Source organism: Dendrobates tinctorius, unplaced genomic scaffold, assembly GCF_039654945.1.
Source record: "Dendrobates tinctorius isolate UK_male_01 unplaced genomic scaffold, ASM3965494v1 ptg000350l, whole genome shotgun sequence".
NCBI lineage: Eukaryota > Metazoa > Chordata > Amphibia > Anura > Dendrobatidae > Dendrobates > Dendrobates tinctorius.
In genome coordinates, this window is record NW_027362016.1 from 2,942,580 (window position 1) to 2,948,970 (window position 6,391).

Below are 6,391 nucleotides of genomic sequence, written 5' to 3' on the forward strand. Positions count from 1 at the left end.
AATTATAATATATCCCTCCAGGTGTGACACTTGACATTTGCAGAGTGTCAAACCCCCCAGAAAATGTATAGATATGGCTGAAATATCTCAGTTGGGAGAGCGTTAGACTGAAGATCTAAAGGTCCCTAGTCCAATCCCGGGTTTCGGCAAAATGCTTTTTCTTCACCGTTTACATTTTAAGGAGATATTAAACAAAGCACATGGACTGATCATGATCAAAAGGCCTAAAAATCTTAACTATCTACAGAAAACAAAATGTTAAAAATTTGAGAAACGGTAACTTTTTCCTTTTGAACACATGAATGTTTTTTAGTAATTTTTCCTCTATTTTGTTTTATTTCAGATTGACTTAGCTGTAAGAGGATTAAAAGGTAACCTGATAGCTGAAACAGACAGCACTTATCAGACACTAGCTGAATGATTATAGTCAGCTTGTTTGACTTTGAAACACTGAGGCATTACTGAGACAAATGTCCTTAAAAAATATGCTGTGGACAAAGTCAAAAAGGCAAAAAACACAAGCTCCACACAGGTCCGTCATCTTTAATTTGAAATATAGGAGGTTTCTACTTTAATGGTGAGACAAAGCATCTACATATTTGACATTGCTCCAGTGAGTAGAGCCCACTTAAAAATGTATGGGTTGCTTGTCTCTGCAAGCAAAAGCTGGGCACTAAACTGGCATACTTGCAATGCTGGATGGTTCAGAGTGAAAACACCTATAGGCTGACAATAGTAATTGCAGGTGTTGATTAACTCATTGTGCAAAATAATTTCTAAAATGTGGTCACTTTGGGAGGTTTTCTGCTGTTTTGGTACTCTGCAAATTTCATCTGCAAGGTATTCCTGCAAAATCTGCATTGCAAAACCCAAATAGGGCTCTTCCTTTCAAAGCCCTGCTGTGTGGCCAAACAGTAGTTTCTGAAGAAATGTGGTGCATCACCGCATTTGTGAGAAATCTAACATTTCTAATATCCAAACAAAATAAATGGAGGTTTAAAAATTAATGCAGACGAAAAGTACGCATATAAAAAATGTTATTTATTGACTTTTTTGGGGTGGTGTGACAAGTTTTTAATCACAAGGAATGGTAACATTTCTGCTGACTAGCATGGAAGGAGTTAAGTTCCAATTCCATATCGAAGTCAAGATGGCCGAGGGGTCTAAGGCGCTGCGTTTAGGTTGCAGTTTCCCCTGGAGGCGTGGGTTCAAATCCCACTTCTGACATCAACATTTAATTTCAAGAAATTTTATCTTCATGTAATGTGGTTTTGAAAAATTTCCTGAGAGTCTTTGGAGTGAATCTGAATTTGTCCTCTCAAAAAAGAACTCTAGGAACATCAAACAGATTTTTGTGCATATGTTCTTTTGGCACTAGAAAAATCCTTTGGACAGTCAATGAGGAGGGACTATTTCACCTCTTTGTGTTCTCTGTCCCTATTAGGGTAGGGAATCAACCTTCTACAGTGCTGTCATGAAATATATCTAGAAACGGATTTGCTGGTAAGTCTACTTTCATAGTTTTCACCTCATACATCAATAGACCATAACGATACTTAATTAACAAAAACTTAACAAGTAGGTAATCATAGTTTAAAAAATGTGAAATGCCCATGTCCTTCTGACATGTTTCAGCACATTTTGGGACAAATGGTCTCACTTTTAACAATCAATAAAATATTTTCTCTAAATTTTTGTCTCTTTTTTGCTCCAATTGTTTGCATTTCATAAAAAATAAAACTTGATGTAACATTATGCATGCAAATTGTGTTTTATGTGCGACCATGACCTATTCTAGAAGCACAGGGTCAGAATTATACTGGTGCATGGAGACAAACTGAAAATGTAAAAATTCAATGGCAAAATTGCTGTCTTTTTCTACTCATTCACAAATAGTTAATGAATGTTATTAAATATGTACAGCAAAATGGAAGGCGTTTCAAATAGAAATCATGCTTCAAAAAACAGTCAAATGAAAAATTATAATATATCCCTCCAGGTGTGACACTTGACATTTGCAGAGTGTCAAACCCCCCAGAAAATGTATAGATATGGCCGAAATAGCAAAGTTGGGAGAGCGTTAGACTGAAGATCTAAAAGTCCCTGGTCCAATCCCGGGTTTCGGCAAAATGCTTTTTCTTCACCGTTTACATTTTAAGGAGATATTAAACAAAGCACATGGACTGATCATGATCAAAAGGCCTAAAAATCTTAACTATCTACAGAAAACAAAATGTTAAAAATTTGAGAAACGGTAACTTTTTCCTTTTGAACACATGAATTTTTTTTAGTAATTTTTCCTCTATTTTGTTTTATTTCAGATTGACTTAGCTGTAAGAGGATTAAAAGGTAACCTGATAGCTGAAACAGACAGCACTTATCAGACACTAGCTGAATGATTATAGTCAGCTTGTTTGACTTTGAAACACTGAGGCATTACTGAGACAAATGTCCTTAAAAAATATGCTGTGGACAAAGTAAAAAAGGCAAAAAACACAAGCTCCACACAGGTCCGTCATCTTTAATTTGAAATATAGGAGGTTTCTACTTTAATGGTGAGACAAAGCATCTACATATTTGACATTGCTCCAGTGAGTAGAGCCCACTTAAAAATGTATGGGTTGCTTGTCTCTGCAAGCAAAAGCTGGGCACTAAACTGGCATACTTGCAATGCTGGATGGTTCAGAGTGAAAACACCTATAGGCTGACAATAGTAATTGCAGGTGTTGATTAACTCATTGTGCAAAATAATTTCTAAAATGTGGTCACTTTGGGAGGTTTTCTGCTGTTTTGGTACTCTGCAAATTTCATCTGCAAGGTATTCCTGCAAAATCTGCATTGCAAAACCCAAATAGGGCTCTTCCTTTCAAAGCCCTGCTGTGTGGCCAAACAGTACTTTCTGAAGAAATGTGGTGCATCACCGCATTTGTGAGAAATCTAACATTTCTAATATCCAAACAAAATAAATGGAGGTTTAAAAATTAATGCAGATGAAAAGTACGCATATAAAAAATGTTATTTATTGACTTTTTTGGGGTGGTGTGACAAGTTTTTAATCACAAGGAATGGTAACATTTCTGCTGACTAGCATGGAAGGAGTTAAGTTCCAATTGCATATCGAAGCGGTCTAAGGCGAGCGGTCTAATACCGAGCGGTTTAAGGCGCTGCGTTCAGGTCGCAGTCTCCCCTGGAGGCGTGGGTTCAAATCCCACTTCTGACATCAATATTTAATTTCAAGAAACTTTATCTTCATTTATTGATTAGATGAGGTCAAACAAAACTTAGTAATGTGGTTTTGAAAAATTTCCTGAGAGTCTTTGGAGTGAATCTGAATTTGTCCTCTCAAAAAAGAACTCTAGGAACATCAAACAGATTTTTTGTGCATAGGTCTGTTGTTCTTTTGGCACTAGAAAAATCCTTTGGACAGTCAATGAGGAGGGACTATTTCACCTCTTTGTGTTCTCTGTCCCTATTAGGGTAGGGAATCAACCTTCTACAGTGCTGTCATGAAATATATCTAGAAACGGATTTGCTGGTAAGTCTACTTTCATAGTTTTCACCTCATACATCAATAGACCATAACGATACTTAATAAACAAAAACTTAACAAGTAGGTAATCATAGTTTAAAAAATGTGAAATGCCCATGTCATTCTGACATGTTTCAGCACATTTTGGGACAAATGGTCTCACTTTTAACATTAACAATCAATAAAATATTTTCTCTAAATTTTTGTCTCTTTTTTGCTCCAATTGTTTGCATCTCATAAAAAATAAAACTTGATGTAACATTATGCATGCAAATTGTGTTTTATGTGCGACCATGACCTATTCTAGAAGCACAGGGTCAGAATTATACTGGTGCATGGAGACAAACTGAAAATGTAAAAATTCAATGGCAAAATTGCTGTCTTTTTCTACTCATTCACAAATAGTTAATGAATGTTATTAAATATGTACAGCAAAATGGAAGGCGTTTCAAATAGAAATCATGCTTCAAAAAACAGTCAAATGAAAAATTATAATATATCCCTCCAGGTGTGACACTTGACATTTGCAGAGTGTCAAACCCCCCAGAAAATGTATAGATAAGGCCGAAATAGCTCAGTTGGGAGAGCGTTAGACTGAAGATCTAAAGGTCCCTGGTCCAATCCCGGGTTTCGGCAAAATGCTTTTTCTTCACCGTTTACATTTTAAGGAGATATTAAACAAAGCACATGGACTGATCATGATCAAAAGGCCTAAAAATCTTAACTATCTACAGAAAACAAAATGTTAAAAATTTGAGAAACGGTAACTTTTTCCTTTTGAACACATGAATTTTTTTTAGTAATTTTTCCTCTATTTTGTTTTATTTCAGATTGACTTAGCTGTAAGAGGATTAAAAGGTAACCTGATAGCTGAAACAGACAGCACTTATCAGACACTAGCTGAATGATTATAGTCAGCTTGTTTGACTTTGAAACACTGAGGCATTACTGAGACAAATGTCCTTAAAAAATATGCTGTGGACAAAGTCAAAAAGGCAAAAAACACAAGCTCCACACAGGTCCGTCATCTTTAATTTGAAATATAGGAGGTTTCTACTTTAATGGTGAGACAAAGCATCTACATATTTGACATTGCTCCAGTGAGTAGAGCCCACTTAAAAATGTGTGGGTTGCTTGTCTCTGCAAGCAAAAGCTGGGCACTAAACTGGCATACTTGCAATGCTGGATGGTTCAGAGTGAAAACACCTATAGGCTGACAATAGTAATTGCAGGTGTTGATTAACTCATTGTGCAAAATAATTTCTAAAATGTGGTCACTTTGGGAGGTTTTCTGCTGTTTTGGTACTCTGCAAATTTCATCTGCAAGGTATTCCTGCAAAATCTGCATTGCAAAACCCAAATAGGGCTCTTCCTTTCAAAGCCCTGCTGTGTGGCCAAACAGTAGTTTCTGAAGAAATGTGGTGCATCACCGCATTTGTGAGAAATCTAACATTTCTAATATCCAAACAAAATAAATGGAGGTTTAAAAATTAATGCAGACGAAAAGTACGCATATAAAAAATGTTATTTATTGACTTTTTTGGGGTGGTGTGACAAGTTTTTAATCACAAGGAATGGTAACATTTCTGCTGTCTAGCATGGAAGGAGTTAAGTTCCAATTGCATATCGAAGCGGTCTAAGGCGAGCGGTCTAATACCGAGCGGTCTAAGGTGCTGCGTTCAGGTCGCAGTCTCCCCTCGAGGCGTGGGTGCAAATCCCACTTCTGACATTTAATTTCAAGAAACTTTATCTTCATTTATTGATTAGATGAGGTCAAACAAAACTTAGTAATGTGGTTTTGAAAAATTTCCTGAGAGTCTTTGGAGTGAATCTGAATTTGTCCTCTCAAAAAAGAACTCTAGGAACATCAAACAGATTTTTTGTGCATATGTCTGTTGTTCTTTTGGCACTAGAAAAATCCTTTGGACAGTCAATGAGGAGGGACTATTTCACCTCTTTGTGTTCTCTGTCCCTATTAGGGTAGGGAATCAACCTTCTACAGTGCTGTCATGAAATATATCTAGAAACGGATTTGCTGGTAAGTCTACTTTCATAGTTTTCACCTCATACATCAATAGACCATAACGATACTTAATAAACAAAAACTTAACAAGTAGGTAATCATAGTTTAAAAAATGTGAAATGCCCATGTCATTCTGACATGTTTCAGCACATTTTGGGACAAATGGTCTCACTTTTAACAATCAATAAAATATTTTCTCTAAATTTTTGTCTCTTTTTTGCTCCAATTGTTTGCATCTCATAAAAAATAAAACTTGATGTAACATTATGCATGCAAATTGTGTTTTATGTGCGACCATGACCTATTCTAGAAGCACAGGGTCAGAATTATACTGGTGCATGGAGACAAACTGAAAATGTAAAAATTCAATGGCAAAATTGCTGTCTTTTTCTACTCATTCACAAATAGTTAATGAATGTTATTAAATATGTACAGCAAAATGGAAGGCGTTTCAAATAGAAATCATGCTTCAAAAAACAGTCAAATGAAAAATTATAATATATCCCTCCAGGTGTGACACTTGACATTTGCAGAGTGTCAAACCCCCCAGAAAATGTATAGATATGGCCGAAATAGCTCAGTTGGGAGAGCGTTAGACTGAAGATCTAAAGGTCCCTGGTCCAATCCCGGGTTTCGGCAAAATGCTTTTTCTTCACCGTTTACATTTTAAGGAGATATTAAACAAAGCACATGGACTGATCATGATCAAAAGGCCTAAAAATCTTAACTATCTACAGAAAACAAAATGTTAAAAATTTGAGAAACGGTAACTTTTTCCTTTTGAACACATGAATGTTTTTTAGTAATTTTTCCTCTATTTTGTTTTATTTCAGATTGAC

The 6,391-nt window shown here is 35.9% G+C and overlaps 3 non-coding genes across 3 annotated transcripts; all 3 read left to right on the top strand.

The window, feature by feature from the left end:
• Positions 1 to 1,144: 1,144 nt before the first annotated feature.
• TRNAL-UAG (transfer RNA leucine (anticodon UAG)) lies at positions 1,145 to 1,227 on the top strand. The gene has a single exon. It is a non-coding gene; the product is annotated as a tRNA-Leu (tRNA).
• A 2,865-nt stretch (positions 1,228 to 4,092) lies between these two features.
• TRNAF-GAA (transfer RNA phenylalanine (anticodon GAA)) lies at positions 4,093 to 4,165 on the top strand. The gene has a single exon. It is a non-coding gene; the product is annotated as a tRNA-Phe (tRNA).
• A 1,953-nt stretch (positions 4,166 to 6,118) lies between these two features.
• TRNAF-GAA (transfer RNA phenylalanine (anticodon GAA)) lies at positions 6,119 to 6,191 on the top strand. Its single transcript has one exon. It is a non-coding gene; the product is annotated as a tRNA-Phe (tRNA).
• The last annotated feature ends 200 nt before the right edge of the window (positions 6,192 to 6,391 follow it).